A 17,218-nucleotide genomic window follows, 5' to 3' on the forward strand; every position below is an offset into this window, starting at 1 on the left:
CCTCCTATACAAGATGCTGATTTTCACTCTATGTACTATGACAATATTTGGTCTATGTTCTCCAGCCTACCTTAGACCTCTAGTTGCTTATAGACAATCGTTTTGGCTCTCTTACCCACAGTTTCCTCATTAATAAAATGTGCCTAATAACACACTTGTACTGCCCACCTAATCACATTAGGCATATAGAGAGAGCTCTAGCCCATGAGACAGAAACAGCTGGGTTTCAATTCCTCTTCAACCTATTAGTCTATGTGTGTCCCTTAGCAAATTTCTCATCTTTGAGCTTCAATTTTCTAGTCTGAAAAATGCACATAATGATATCACTAGTACTACCTCACAGTGCTGTGAGGATCAAATAAGATACTATATGTAGCAGTTAAGAGGCATAGTGGGAAAAAAAGCTGATCTTACAGTCAGGAAGATCTGAGTTCAAATTCTGCTTCTGATACGTACTGATTGTGTGACTTCAACGAAGCACAAAACTTCTCTTTGCCCTGACTGCGCACGTGCGCGCACACACACACACACACACAGCAAAACTTGAAGACACTAATTTGCAAAGAAGTCTCATTCATTAAAGGACTTCCTCCCTGAGAATTTCCCACAATTATAAAATCTCAAAGTATTCAATGTTTTGCAAAACCTAGATAAGTGACAGGTTTTTTAGTGTGGTGAGGAAAGCACTTTGCAAATTGGTAAGTGCTCCAGAAGCATACTACTACCACTATTGTTAGTGTCTAATCATTGAATTGGGAGGATATTGTTTGACCTCCCTCACAGGTTTGTTTGGGAAAAACAAATCAGATTCCTACAGTGGAAATATATGAGTTCTAATTATAAGACTGAGGAGAACCTGACCTCAATTCTCACCCTATTACTGAATGTGAGGGAGGAAAAAAATGGAAAGACAGAGGTTATATTTCTTTTCATTCTAGTGGCAAAGAGCCAAGCCATCTTGAGTCCTTCAGTCTGCTATGACACACATGTAGTGAGCTTGGACTCTCTTAGGCGCCTTGTCTTGAATGTGGCAATTGTTCTTGGATTCAATTCAAATTAACAAATAATTATTAACTCATTAAGTACCTATTATATGCCAGGCAGTGTGCCAGCAATAGACATACCAAGACAAAAACAAAATAATCTCTGGCTATTCTAGACCAAGTCTAGTGAAGCCATTCCAGTAATTCAGAGTCAAGATCATAATGCAATCAGAAACGCATGGGTCATAAAATGCAATCAAAACAAATCAAGTCCTAAACCAAGGTCTCATTGTGGCATAGAACTGATCCTGTGTTCTGGAAGGCTACTTCTTCATATCAGATCCTACCGATCTGGAAAGCCTTTAAGAAGAGATAAGTGATATAGTATGGGTTACTTTTTTAAAGTCCGGGCTAGTGAAGCTCAGAGAAGCTCATTACCACGAATTTTCCACTGAAGTGATGCTTTGGGGTTTATTGTCCATAGTAACTTATTATAACTATCAACTATTACAAAAATAAAACCACAGATTTCTCCTTTCTTTTCTTCTTGTTTAAAAAGTCTTTTAGAACATCATATTTTTCTACAATAATTTTTTAAAATTTCCTTTTAGAGAGGAAATCATTCTTACTTCAGTTATAAATGGAGCTACTAATCCTTGTAGACCAATAATAATAGTAGTCAGTATTAATAGCAGCTTAAGGTTTCTGCTAACAATTCTATGAGATTGGTGCATTATTATCCCTAATTAACAAATACAGGAATTGAGACTCAGAAAGAGTGAGTGATCTGCCCAGGGTAACATAGCTAGTAAGTATCAGGTGGGTTTCAAACCCAGTTCTTTCTGACTTTCACTATTCTGTGTCTCAATACAGCTAAATAGGAACATATTTTGGCATGCCCAAGAAATCTGGAAGAGATCAGTAATTCATGGTCAAAGTCTGTATTCAACCTAGAGATGAATGGACTTTATGGACTCCATGGGGAGATTAGAAGAATGCTCCTAACCAAGCAAATCACTGGCATTTTGAGTTTCCCCATTTAGCTTCTTATATCCACCTCTGGCAAGTGGGGAAAGGACAGGCCTAAAATCCTTTCCCTTTCATTGCTTTTCATCACAACTTACAAATATTTCTACTTTTAATCAAACTGACCTTATGGGCTGGATGCCTTTGCCTCAGCTACCCTGAATCCTCCAGATGGAGCTAGGCATGGTTATTACTGCTGTTGTAGCTTCTCTCTCAGAATGATTAAGGTATTAGTGCATTATCATGGATGAGCAAGGAAGGTGGCCTATAGTTCAGAAAGTTTGTTCTGCATGTGGAAATACTTTTTCCCTCAGATTCAGCTAATTCCTTTCTAATTAAATTTACGTATAAACTTTAGCAGCCACAGGAAGAGCTAGTTCTTATCTCCCAAAATAGAATACAAAATAAGCTGCTTCAACTCAACAACTCTGCTGTAACACATTTTGGTCTAGTTTTCAGTTAATGTACTCAACTTAAATTCTCACATACCCCACTGGGTGACATATGTAGGCTTATGGAACTTTGAGTCAAATCTTTTTCTTTTTAAACAAACTAACTTCATACCTCTTTCCCTCAATAAGTGATCAATCATTCAATTAGTGAATCATTAGCAAATTTTAATGAGTCCCTGCTATGTGCCCAGTATTGTGCCAACTACTACGAAAAACAGAAGTCACATTTCTTCACATTGCAAGCCAAGAAAGAAATATGCATGGAACAGTAAGGACGAATTAAAATGTATGACATGGAGTGTGAATACAGAGAAGAAAGACAAGTATGGGCTATGGTAGGAGAAGAAGACTTCGTGGAGATGAGCTTGAGATAGGATGAGAAGCATGGGTAGGAAGTAGTATGTAATAGAAATAGAATAGAAATTGAAATAGAAACATAATAGAAAGAACACTGGGTTTAAAGGACCCTCCCCAGTATGTCTTGTGCATGATCTGTCTGTACTATCCTGGCTCCAAAGACATGGCAACTATGACCTCCTATATGGTGCTCAATAGCAATAATTTTACCATGGTTTTTGCCTCCTCTGCCTCCCTCTACTCCTGCTTCTCTTGCTCCTACAAGTCTAAAATTGGGAAGAGGTGAGTCTGGGAGTGAACACTAACCTCTCTGCTGTTCTCAAATATTGAGCAAAACTCATCCAGAGGTGGAGGCAGAGAGATCGTGGAAGAGAATGCTGTAAAATTCTTGCCCAAACTGGCGAACATCTCCAATATCCTAGTCCCTTAGCACTCCTGAAGGAGGTAGGTTGAAGGTTATGTTCCATGTACATTGAGAGAGTCAGACCTGCTGATCCCTAAGGTCTCTTCCAGCTCTAAATCTATGGCCCTGTATTTTGACCTTGTGGAGAGTAAAAACATTTCAGGAAGAGAAGCCAACCTGTATAATGGTACACAGGACCGAATGAGCATAAGGTACTACACATGGATAAAGATCATGAAACTAATTATTAAGGGCTTGGGCTGAAGTTTCCTAGTTATTTCTCTTTTATTTTCTGAGTTTTATTTTTTGGGTTTTTTTTTTTCCGTGCTGGAGAGGCTATATGGATTTTAAATCAAAATTCCTGAATCTTAATTCCTTCCCCCCAATCTGCTCCCTGCTTACTCTATATTTGTGACCTAGGCAATTTATCTCCCTGCCATAAGAATTCATTAAATAGAGAGAGGAAAAGCAGCATTTGGCAGCAGAAGCAAGGAACTGGGAGAGGGAATATGAATAAGGACTCCTAAAGGTCTTTAGATGTTTCCATAGACTTCATTCATTCTTTCATTTCGTTCTTCCTCAATATTTAAATATCGAGTTTCTTCTTGATATTGTACTAGGTACTACACATGTGTTGGGGGAAGGTAGAAGTGCATGGTGCAGAGAAGAAGGCCAAAGACAGACAAGAGACAGTCCCCACCTTCAAAGAATATGCATTAGGGAGACAGTACATTCACAAAGTAATCAATGAAGGATACAAAATTGTATAAGATAAGCACCAAGTCTAGTAGCACAGAAAGCCTTATTGTACAATACTCCCTTTCACAAAGTCCTGGACAAACTGGGCTTCTTATTAGAAAAAAATTTTATAATAATAATAATAACACATTATATAGTGTGTTAACAGTTGCAAAGCACTTCGTAAATACTACCTCATTTCATCTACACAACAGTCCTACAAGGTAGACATTATTATATCCCCATTTTAAACATAAGGAAACTACTAGGCAAACAAAAGTTAAGGGATTTGCCCAGGAATATTCCATTACCTTTCTCTGTGCCCAAGTGTCAATGGTCTTCCCTGTCTAAAATACACTCCCTTATCACCTTTGTCACTTAAAATCCTTATGTTTCTTCAAAGTTTGTCTCAAAAACCATCTCTGATGTGCAACTTTTCCTAATTTCCACAGGAACTAAGGCCTTGTTTTAATTTTGGATATATTTGGTATCTATTTACATGTGTACATGTCTCACCTATGATACACAAATGCCTGGCGAGCAGGAACATTTATGTTTTTGAAATGGGCAGCATAATGCCCAGCATATAGTAGGTGGTTAATAAATATTTATTGTTTGATAAAACATTGGCATCTAATAGACTATGTGATTGTAAGGAGAAGAGACAGACAAGATGTGAGAGTGACAAAGGCAATGTGTGGTGCAGAGTGCTGGACTGATCATAGACTTATCCTTTCCAAGCTAAATATTTGCATTCATCAAAAGTGCCCCCCCCCAAGGCAAAATGACTACCAGAAGAAACAATGTCAATAAATTAGAGCACTTCTCTGAGCATAAACAGTTTGTGGCTAACTTGGAGGGAAAGTTGAGACAACACATAGTTGGCAACAGTTGGAGCAGAAATGAAGTGGGCAGCTTTAAGAGATTTGGTGTACAGCACTGCATTTGCTCATCTGGGTCAGAACACTCACAAACACCAAGACTGGTTTGATGAAAATGATGGAGAAATTCAGAAGCTGTTGCTGGTAACTCCACAGGAACAAGAACTCCACAGGATATACCAGCAGTTTAGTTCATCCACCTCTAAGAAGGTAGCATTTAATTCCATAAGCAAAGTACAAGCAAAGCTTAGAGAGATGCAGGATTCCTGGCTCAGTAAGAAGGCAGATGAAATTCAGTTTTATGCTGATTGTAACAATCCATAGCCCTTTTATATTCCCTGAAAGCTATTTATGGACTAAAAACCTATGGTGCATCACAAGTACTCAGTGGAGATAGAGCCACATTGATTAGTGATTAAGACATGCTCCTAGAGAGATGGGCTGAACACTTCCATAGTGTTCTCAACAGACCATCATCAATCAATGCTGAGGCCATTGACCATTTATCTCAGGTTGAAGTCAATCCCTCCTTAGCTGAACTTTCAACTGAAGAAGAGGTTTTGAGGGACATTAGGCTCCTTTCATGTGGCAAAGCACCTAGTGCTAATTCTATTCCAGTTGAGATTTACAAGGTAAGGAAACCATTGCTCACACAAAAGCTGACTGAAATTTTCCAGGTTATGTGGCAAGAGGAAGTTATGCCCCAGGAGTTCAAGGATGCCTCCACTGTCCATCTCTATAAAGGTAAAGAGAATAGATTGTCCTGCAACAATCACAGGGGGGTCTCTCTCTTAGTCATTGCTGGCAAAATTCTTGCTGGAGTCCTCCTTAATAGGCTGATCCTTCACCTGGAAGATGGGCATATACCTGAGAGCCAGTGTGGCTTCAGAAAGGGCCGAGGAATAGTCCATATGGTGTTTGCTGCCTGACAACTCAAGAAGAAATGCCAGGAACAGAATAGAGATCTGTACATATTTGTAGATATGACCAAGGCTTTTGACACTGTTAGTAGTGAGGGCTTATGGAAAAGTATGTCAAAATTTGGTTGCCCAGAGAAGTTCATTAGTATTGTACGTCAATTGCATGGTGGCATGTTTGCCTGGGTTTTGGATAGTGGACAATACTCCCATGCCTTCCCAGTCACTAATGGAGTGAAACAGAGCTGTGTGCTTGCTCCCATGCTTTCAACCATGTTGTCAAATGCTTTCAATGAGGATGAACAAACCATCAAGGTCAACTACCATACTGATGGTAAGTTCTTCAATTTGAAAAGACTTCAAGCCAAGACCAAAGTAGAGAGAGTGTTGGTGCATGAGTTTTTGTTTGCAGATGGTTGTACACTCAGTGCAGCCTCTGAAGCTGAGATACAACAAAGAATGTATCAATTCTCTGCTGCCTCTGCTAATTTTGGCCTAATAATTAACACCAAGAAAACACAGGTGCTCCATCAGCCACCACCACACCATCCATACATGGAACCATTGGTTACAACAAATGGAGAAGTTTTGAATGCTGTGGATAAGTTCACTTACCTTGGTAGCGTACTTTCCAGGGATGTACACATTGACAATGAGGTTGATGCATGTATTGCCAGAGCTAGCTCAGTGTTTGGGAGGCTCTGAAGAAAAGTTTGGGAGAGAAGAGGTATTGGACTGACTACCAGACTGAAGGTCTCCAGAACTGTTGTGATGACCTCATTGTTGTATTCCTGTGAAACATGGACAGTCTACCAGTGTCATGCCAGGAAACTGAATCACTTCCATTTGAACTGTCTTAGGAAGATTCTGAGGATTACCTGGCAGGATAAGGTATCAGACACTGAAGCCCTTAATCAAGCTGAACTGCTAAGCATTCAAACTATGCTTCAGAGAGCACAACTCCAACGGGCTGGCCACATCGTTCGAATGCAAAATGTGTGCTTGCCAAAAAGCCTATTTTGTGGAGTACTCACATGGGACAGACGATCACATGGTGGTCAGAGGAAGAGGTACAAGGACACTCTCAGCGTCTCTCTCAAGATCTTTGGATTTGACTGTGCAACATGTAAGACACTGGCACTGGATCATTCAGCATGGCATGCCCACATCAGAAAGGGTGCTGTGCTCTTTGAGCAGAGCAGAATTGAGACAGCACAAAGTAAATGTAGGATGTGCAAATTTGGAGTATCCACCCCAAAAATTCATACGGACTATCTGTGTCCAATCTGTGGTAGAGCATTCCAAGCTCATATTGGTCTGATCAGCCACTACAGTTGGACACACTGAAACTTCACTTTATCATGGTGATATCATTTTGGTCCTCTTTGAAACGAAGGACAACAGTCATTGCTTGATTTCGTGAATCAGTGAGTGCTGTGGAATTTCAAAGGAGGGAGAGTACACAGGGTTAGCCATATCAGAGAAGGCTTAACGGAAGAGGATGAAGAAATGAATGAAGTGTTGAAGGGTAGGTAAAATGTGAGCAGCAAGGAGGAAATGATATTAATTTAGGAAGTCAAAGGATTCATAGTTTAAAAGTACATTAGAGAAAATCTAAAGTATTCCAATTTTATAGTTCAGGAAACTAAGTCCCAGAGAATGAATATCGAGATTATGCAGGTAGCAAGTAGCAAAAAATAGGATTCACATCCTAGTCTTCTGACTCTAAAGCTCCATTTTTAAGTCCACCAATATTTAGCATAATTATCTATACATCATATGCTTAATAAATGTTTATCTAATTTAATTATATACTTGTCTCTTACTGTTTTTAGTCTCCCTCAACCAGACCACAAATCTGTTGATGTCAGGGACTATCTCCTACTTTTTGCCCAAGGTTAGAAGTACAACTAATGCCAAATACTTCTTAATTTAGCATGTTAAACCCTGGAAATTGAGGATTATGAGATGCTACCAAACCCTAGAACCTCCGTTGGAAAGGATGTCAGAAAGTATCTAACCCAATTCATACCTGACCAAGTCAAGTTGACAAATATTTATTAATGTGTGCTAGGCATTGTGCTAAGTGCTAAGGATACAAAGAAAGGCAAAAGACAGTCCCTGCTCTAAAGGAGCTCAGATTTTAATGGGGGTTGGGAGGACAACATACAAACAATTATGTTCAAACAAATTCTCTACCAGAAAAATGATAGATAGTCAACAGAAGACAATAGAACTAAGGGGAATCAGTAGAAGGTAAGATTTTGGTTTGGAGTTGAAGGAAGCCAAGGAAATCAAGAAACAGAGATGGGGAGAGCAAGTATTCCAGGCATGAGGTACAGTCAGAGAAAAGGCATGGGTCTGGGAAAAGTGTCTTATTTGTGGAACAGCAAAAATGTCAGGGTGTCCTTGGATTACAAAGTATGTTGTGGGGCAGGGAATATTAGGTTTAAGAGGATTGGAAAGGTAGGAAGGCAAGTTATGAAGAGCTTTGAGAAACAGTGAATTTTATATCTGATCGTGGTGATAATAGGGAGCCACGGGAATGTGTTGAATAGTAGAAGAGATGATATGGTCAAACTTGTCCTTTTTTTCAAATAGTATTTTATTTTTTCCTGGTTACATGTAAAAACAATTTTTACATTCTTTTTTATATTCTGAGTTCCAAAATTTTCTTTCTCCGTCCCTGATATAGTAAACAATTTTATATAGGTTATACATGTTCAATCAAGCAAAACATATTACCATATTAGTCATGTTGTGAAAGAAAACATAGATTCAAAGGAAAAAAAACATGAAAAAATACAAAAAGTGAAAAATAGTATGCAACAATATTCATTAGGAAAATTGGTTCATGGTCTTCTTTCTTTTCTTTGGCTCTTCCTGGTTCATGTATCAGCACTGTATTTGTGTCATAAAAAGAATTTGGTAGGACTCCTTCTTCACCTATTTTTCCAAATAGTTTGCATACTATTGGAATTAATTGTTCTTTAAATGTTTGATAGAATTCACTGAATCTTTCTACCCTGTGGATTTTTTCTTAGGGAGTCTTATTCAATTTCTTTTCCTAAAATGGTGTAATTTAAGTATTCTATTTATTCTTCTTTTAATCTGGAAAATGTAGATTTTTAAAATATTCATCCATTTCACTAAGATTGTCAGATTTATTGGCATACAGTTGAGCAAAATAGCTCCTAATTATTGCTTTAATTTCCTGTTCATTGATGGTAAATTCACTCTTTTCATTTTTGATACTGACAATTTGGTTTTCTTCTTTTTTAATCAAATTAACTAATGGTTTATCTATTTTGTTCTTGTTTTTTGTATAGGACCAGCTTCTAGTTTTATTTATTAGTTCAATGGTTTTATTACTGCCAATTTTGATAATCTCTCCTTTGAGTTTCAGGATTTCCAAATTGGTGTTTGATTGAGGGTTTTTAATTTGTTCTTTTTCTGTTTTTTTAGTTGTATGACCAATTCATTGATCTACTCTTTCTCTATTTTATTGATGTGTTTAGAAATATAAATTTTTTCCTTCATACTATTTGACTGCATCCTATAAATTTTGGTATGTTGTCTTATTATTGCCATTGTCTTTAATGAAATTATTGAATATTTATATGATTTGTTATTTGATTCATTCTTTTAGGATTGCATCATTTAGTTTCTGATTATCTTTTAAACTATCTTCCCATGGCCCTTTATTAAATCTAATTTTAATTACATCATGATCTAAAAAAAATGTATTTAATATTTCTGCCTTTCTGCATTTGATTGTGAGGTTTTTATGCCCTAATATAAGGTCAATTTTTGTGTAGATGCCATGTACCATTGAGGAAAAGTTATATTCCTTTCTACTTCCAGTTTTCTCCAAAAGTCTCTCATTATCTAACATTTCTAAAAGTCTATTCACCTCCTTAATTCTTTCTTGTTTATTTTGTGGTTAGATTTGTCTAAATCTGAGAATGGAAAGTTGAGGTCCTCCACTAGCATAGTTTTACTGCCTACTTCCTCCTATGACTCATTTACCTTTTTTAAATGTTTGGTTGCTATACCATTTGGTACATACATGTTCAATAATGATATTACTTTATTGTCTATGGTACCTTTTAGCAAGATGTAATTTCCTTTCTTATCTCTTTTAATTAGATCTATTTTTGCTTTTGCTTTGAGATCATGGTTGCTACTCCTGGGTTTGGGTGTGTTGTGTTTCTTTTTTCTTCAGCTGAAATGTAATACATTCTGCTCCAGCCTTTTACCTTTACTCTGTATGTGTCTGTCAGTCTAAAATGTGTTTCTTGTAAACAGCATATTGCAGGATTTTGGTTTTTAATCCACTCTGCTATCCACTTCAGTTTTATGGGTGAATTCATCCCTTTTATTTTCACAATTACGAGTTCTGTGTATTTCCCTCCATCTTGTTTTTTCCCCTGTTCATTTCTGTCTCTCTCTCTTTGTCTCTGTCTGCCTCTGCTTCTCTCTAGCCTCCTTATCTTTTTCTTTCTAACCACTGCCTCCTACAATCTGTCTTACCTTTTATCACCATCCCCCATTTTTCCTATTCCTCTCCTATTTCACTATGGAGTAAGATAGATTTCTATACCCAACTGAGTGTGTAGGTCTCTTTGAGCCAAATCCAATGAAAGTAAGGCTCAAGGGATGCTCACTCCCTTCTTTTTTTCCCTCTACTCTAATTGACCTTTTGTGCCTTTTCACATGAGATAATTTACTCCCATTCTGCCTCCTCTCGACCCGCCAAAGAGACCCTCTCACCGACCCTTGTCACCTGTGGGTGGAGGGACCTGCGCAGCCACTGGAGATCCCTCCTTGAAGCCTGCTCGGATTTGCTCCTCTGGGCAACACACGGCAAACGCAGGGCTGGGCTGGGCTCTGGGTCCACAGCACGAAGGACCTTTTGCGAGAGGTTTTCAGGCTCTTTGGAACAGAAATCTTGTCTGCTCCGTTGTTCTGTGGCTTCTGCTTCTCCAGAATTTGTTGGTAGTTCTTTTTTACAGATATTTTATGGGCTGTGGGTTCGAAGCTAGTGTATGTGTGTCTTTCTACTCCTCCATCTTGGCTCTGCCCCCTGAAAGATACTATCAAAGCTCTTTTTTTTAATCATGGCTTTCAGTTAGTTTATTAATTCTTAAATTATATTTCCTGCATCTGTTTTCTTGGTCAGTTATTTTTGAAATAAAATATTTCACATTTTCTTCTATTTTTTTCATTCTTTTGATTTTGTTTGATTAATCCTTGATGTCTTATGAGGTCATTAGCTTCCACTTGCCCAATTCTAATTTCTAAGGAATTTTTTCTTCAGTTAGCTTTTGTACCTCCTTTTCCATTTGGCCAATTCTACTTTTTAAGGAGTTGTTTCTTTAGTTAATTGCTGTTTGTCTTTTTCCATTTTTTTGTATGTATCCACTTACTAAGTTGATGATGCTTTTTTTCATGATTCTCTTGCATAGCTCTCATTCATTTTTCAAATTTTTCTTCTACTTCTCTAATTCATTTTTTGATGTCCTTTTTGAGCTCTTCCAAGAGTTCTCTTCTTCTTCATATTTCTCCTTGAGGCTTCACGTGTAGGTGTTTTGAGGTATTATTTATTTAAAGTTGTTTGGAGGAGAATTTGGGAGAGCTCAGTCAAGTTTCTGACTCTTTTCTTCCATCTTAGCTCCACCTTTTTAGATTGTGCTTAAAGAAGATTGCTTTGACAGCTGCATGGAGATGGACTGGAGTGGGGAGACTTGTGGCAGGGAGACCCAATAGTAGGCTATAGCAATAGCCCAGAGGTGAAGTGATGAGGGTCTGCACCAGGGTGGTGACGTCAGAGAAAAAAACTTGAACTGTGAGTATCTTGCAGACAAGGATTCTTCTTACCTTTCCTTGCTTTGCCAGTGCTTAACGCCATGCCTGGAATATAGTAGGTACTTAACAAATGTTTATTGATTGGCTAGAAAGTTTTCTTTTTTCCTTACAGAATATGAATATTCTTCTGCAACTTTCCCCTATCACTCCTAGTTTTGTCCCTTGGACACATGCCAAATAAGTGTAGTCCTTCTGTAAGATAATTCTTTGATACTTAAAAATATCTATTGTGTTCTCCTTAAGTTTTCTTAATGTCCCTAGTAACTTCAACCTATCTTTATATGGCATGACCTTCCATAGTACCCTAACCAGATAATTTTTGTACCTAAAGCAAGTATATAAAATTATGTTCCCTCGTCCTAATAAGGTGACCTGTTTGGGAAAGTAAACGAATATTTAACATATTTTATGCATCCTTCAGCTTTGTGTGCTTAAACCAAGTACATGATTTACTCTTATTAGAGATCTGGTCTTCAGGCTCCTTCCTGGCATACACCAGTTTGTTAATCTTCTTCCCAAAATGTGGCACCTTGAACTGAATATAATTCTGTAGACAAGAGTGTGAGCAAAACAGAATGCAAAACAACTACCATTTCCTTCTTTCTGGACACTATTCTTGTCAACGCAAGTTAAAACAGAATCAGGATGGGTTTTTGTTTGTTTGGGGGTAACTAGGTAGTACAGTGGAAAGAATATTGGCCCTAGAGTCAGGAAGACCTGAATTCAAATCCAACTTCAGGCACTTACTAGTTGCAGGTCCCCAGGCAAGTCACTTAACTTCAATTGAAATTGCCTCAATTTCCTCAACTGTAAAATGGGGATACATATACATATAGTACCCCATTGCCAGAGTTGTTGTGAGGATCCAATGAGATATTTGTAAAGCTCTTAGCCCCATACTGAGGCATATAGCAGGAGCTTAATAAATGCTTGTCCCTCCCCTTTTCTGGGGGGAGAAAGGGGAATGGTGCTACGTCAGAAATTAAACAGAAATCCAGGCACCTCATATGTACCTGATAGTAGCTTCCAGTAAGGGATAGGACAGTCTCCAAAGACCATAATTCTCCATAATTGTGTAAACAAAGCTTCAATTGATGACCTGTCTCTGTCAACCTAAACTAACAATTTTTTTTTAAGCATAGAAACTGGAAAATGATCCAAGAATGTAAAGGAGAGAAGTGCCAGTATCTTCTGCCTCAAGAAACACATTATCAAATATTAAAATATGGCAAAAATATCTGCTACAAAATATGTCTTTTGGACATGCAATGTTCCTAATTCCAGAGTTTATGCATTTGCTCTGATATATAATGAAGTTTGGAAGACCAAAAGTGGGACTGACAATGTAATGAGATCTGCAAGTCTTGACTGATATTAGTGGGACTTCAGTATGAAAGGTTACGTTTTCATCATTTGCTTCTCTAGAGTTTCAGAAAACAAGATTTGGCCTGAGAGAAAATAAAAATGTTCGATTTGGATGTTTGAAAGGAGGTAAAGTAAACTTTGAAAACTATGCCCATAAAGTGAACACACACACACACACACACACACACACACACACACACATTCGCTTTTATATCATTCATTAAAACTGCCCAGGGACCAAAATCTTAAGAACTTTTTCTCTCAAAGATATGTTAAATGGAAAAGAAAGGAAAAATTTTGACATACCAATGATCAGCCTCTCCTTTCTTCTTACTCGCTAAGCTGGATGCAGTAACACAAAAGGATTCATTTCGTGAGTTGCTTTTAAAAGTCCTGCTCCAGTGGTCAGAAAGGAATCAGCAAATAGATTCTCTGTTTGATTTGGAATATGACCCTGGTCAAGACGAGCTCAAGGCAACATTGAAATTGGAAAAGTTTGGCTTCTCCTTCATTCTCTCCTCACTCAAAATCCTAACAGAAAGAACACTGAATTTATGGTCAAAGGACCTGGGCTGGAATATAGGCATAGCACATTGGGGACAAATAGTAGTGTGCTTAATAAAAAAATGCTGGTTGACTCACTGACTTCTGTGTATCTTCAATATGACCTTCAGCAAGCCTTCTCATCACTCTTTCTTAGTTTCTTCATTCATAAAAAGAGGGGGTTGCACAATAAATAATTAACAACCATGCCAGATAGTCAGCATACAAATAGGAAAATGAGAAGATTTCTGTCCTTAAGGAACTAACATTCTGATGAGCAATATAGCACATAGAGGGGAGTGGTAACCAGGAAGAGCCTGAGAGAGTCGAAGCAGTGAAAACTGTTGTCAGAGGAGCCTCTGTGTTGGGGTCTTTCCAGCAGAGGCAGTAGTATTTATTTGATTATTGGTCCCAACAAAAAAAGAGCAAAGTGGAAGAGGCTTGATAGATGGCAAGATGTTTACATCATGTAGGCTTTGATGGTTGATTGGATGGAATATGAAGCACTGTCTGGGGCTGGCTGGATATAATGGGTTGAGGTGAATTTTCACTCACCCACCAATCTGAGTATCTCAGACTGGGTATCTAGCGAGCAGAAGGAACATAGTCTCTGGAAGTCCATCTCAGAAGTCCTATCTAGTAGGACAAAGGTAATAGACATAGGGAAAATGGCAAGGTGCTGAGTAGATTGCTATTCTGGATCTCTAATGCCATAACCTCAGATTTAGTACCTAGTTCCAGGAAGAGCCCAGGTGCTGTCTAATTCTCACATTAAAAGTTCTCTCTCTCCTCTCAAATCCATTATGCACAGGGGGATATCAGTACCAAGAAGAGCTTAAATTATAACACCTTCAAAGGGAGTTGGCCTCAAAGCAGAGGTAGGAAAGAAAGTTAAAAGGATGATTTCTGATGATGTAATTAGATTATATCATCCAGAAAAAAAATAATATATTTATGTATCCTAGGCTTAGTTTGAAAATATTTCCACCTTCATTTGTAGAATGTGAGCTTTTACTGCAACATGTACAACTTGATTTATCCTCAAATATTTACAAACCACAAAACTACATTTTCTGATATTAAAAATGTGTGTATTTATGAGGAAAATGAAATGAGAATTTATTAAGCATCAATTGCATGTCAAGTACTATGAAAATATTGTCTCATTTGATCCTCACAGCAACTCTGGGAGGTAGGTGCTCTTATTATCTCAATGTTACAGATGAGGAAATTGAGGCAACCAGAATTTAAGAGACTTATCTGCTATGACATAGCCAGTAAATGTGTGAAACTGAATTTGAACTCAGGTCCTCCTGATTCACAGTCCCAATTCACAATCTGACATGCAGCTAAGTAAACCTGTATAATTCATCTTCATGACTTACAGAAAAAGTCATTAAAAAAGTGCTCCTTTGTTGTGTCCTGTTCCCTGCTAAGTGGCTGTCTACCTCTGTTACACGTTTAATCCTCTGATTAAGACTTTTCTAACATAAAACCAGTTCACTTTTTGTATAAGAATAAACCTGGTTACAATGTTTAAAAAAGTATTGAGTAGGAGAGTAATTTATAGAGTTAGCACAAATAAGGGAGAAAAAAAATTCTTAAGAAAACCCAGATCTCACTTCTTTATAATAAAACACACAAGAGAATTTAACAATTGAAATCTTCCCCTTCAGATTCAGTTTAAGGAATTGGGGTGTTTTAGCCTGAATAAGAAATTACCAATGGGGAGAAATGACAAATATTTGATGATATGTCACATGGAAGATTAATGAAATATATTTTACTTGCCCGCAGAGTCCAGCACGAGGAGAAATGTGTGAATGTTATAAAGAAGCAAATTTCTGGTAGCTAAAAAGATAACCATCCAATTATTACTACTATCCCAGAGGCATGGAGTATCCTGAAAAAGTAGTGAATTCCCTATGTCTGGAAGTCTGCAAATAGAAACTAGAAGGCTACTGTTCAGGAATTTTGGAAAAGCAGCTTTTTCGGCACCTAGCCTCTGAGCTCTCTTTTAATTCTGAAGTTCTTTAATTCATTGAAACATGCAGAAGGATCTCGAAGTACTTTAAAGGTTTCCAGGAAGCATTCAAAATTATCCAATATGTGATACAAAATAGCACACAGCAGTTACCTTAGGGGCTTTCAAAGTAAGAGCTAAATGCTTTTTCCCTCATTTGAATCAAATCCATGTCTATCATTAAATGCATTCTAAATTAGCAAGCAGTTTTACCCGTGGGGAGGAAGCAACAGGCCTAAAATCAGAAGACTTGAGTTTCAGTCTTGACTCGGACAGTTTTTTAGCTGTTTTAGTTAGTTTTGCTGTTAGTTTTTTAGCTGATTTACCCAAGGTAAATCAATCTGTTTCTTGGAGCTTCAGTTTTTTCATCTGTCATATGGGGATAATAGGCACCTTATAGGGTTGTTATGTGGAAAGCACTTTGAAAATTATGGGCTTAATTTATGTAGAGACGAATGTGTTATGTAAATGTGAATTAATATTTTATCTTGCATGTATTAAGGATTCTCAGATGAACATTCTTCCTTAAAATTGATAATATCAAGAAGTTCTCAGGGCATAGATTGGAAATTGTAAAATCTACAACCATTAGAAAAACAAAGTGGATGAAAATCCCATATAAACTAGATTGTGGTATGCAGCTGGACAGATAGCCCATTTAATTCACCTGTTGATAATGGCATCTTAGATAGGCACTCAAGATGAAAAACAAATTGGGCTGATAATTGTGGAGGAAAAGTAAATTAGTTTCAGTTATATTTGGGAAATCACACAATGCTTCCAGTCATCACAAAGTGCACACTCCTGTAGAAGTCCAGGATTCTCTCAGTCAATAAGTAGTTATTAAGTTGTTATTATGTGATTAGCACTTGGATAAGAACTGGGGATGATGGATGTCTGTACTTGGACCTCAATTCTAAAATCACATTTCTCTCTAGCTTCAAAACACTGTTTTAGGCAGTTTCTCCTCAGCCCAAGTATAGCCTGTGCCAGCAAAACCATTATCCCTCTTTCTGATACAGTAGCCAGTTGTATCTATAGCATTTATTAGTTTGAACCAGCTGTGTACTGGCTGAACTGGCTGTGTACTGGGTCATAAAGATATTTACTACTCACTGACCAATCATATGTACCCTAGACTTAGACATATGCATACTCCCTTCTGTTTATGTTGTCTAACAAGAAATTGATGGGAGCAGCCTGGGTATTATCAGTCAGCTTTGACCGTTAGTTGACTTAGTGATGTTTCAGGCCTAAACCACATCTTCCTGTAGCCCCACCTTGGGGTATTTCCCAATGAACTCTGGGTAAAATACCTGCACAGTAGATACTAAAAGTGCATGTTACTTTAAGAACTAACCACTCCTTAACCACTCCCTGATTTTGCCCTGAATCACATACTTAGCATATTTGGCACATCTTATTCTACAGAATATTTTATATAAACTTAGACTGTAAGGTTGCAGGTTCCCTAAGAACTCTTGCCTGCTGAAAAGGGTATCAATCAATCTTTACCACCTTGACTTCAAGAATGCTTGAGTCTGAGAATTCATTTCAGAAGACCTGACCTTGTCTTTCAACCCTAGTCAGGGATACAAAAAAGACAAAAACATAGTCTCTGCCCTCAAGGAACTCACATTGTAATAAAGAAGACAACATGTA

Source organism: Notamacropus eugenii, chromosome 5, assembly GCF_028372415.1.
Source record: "Notamacropus eugenii isolate mMacEug1 chromosome 5, mMacEug1.pri_v2, whole genome shotgun sequence".
In the NCBI taxonomy this organism is placed as follows: domain Eukaryota; kingdom Metazoa; phylum Chordata; class Mammalia; order Diprotodontia; family Macropodidae; genus Notamacropus; species Notamacropus eugenii.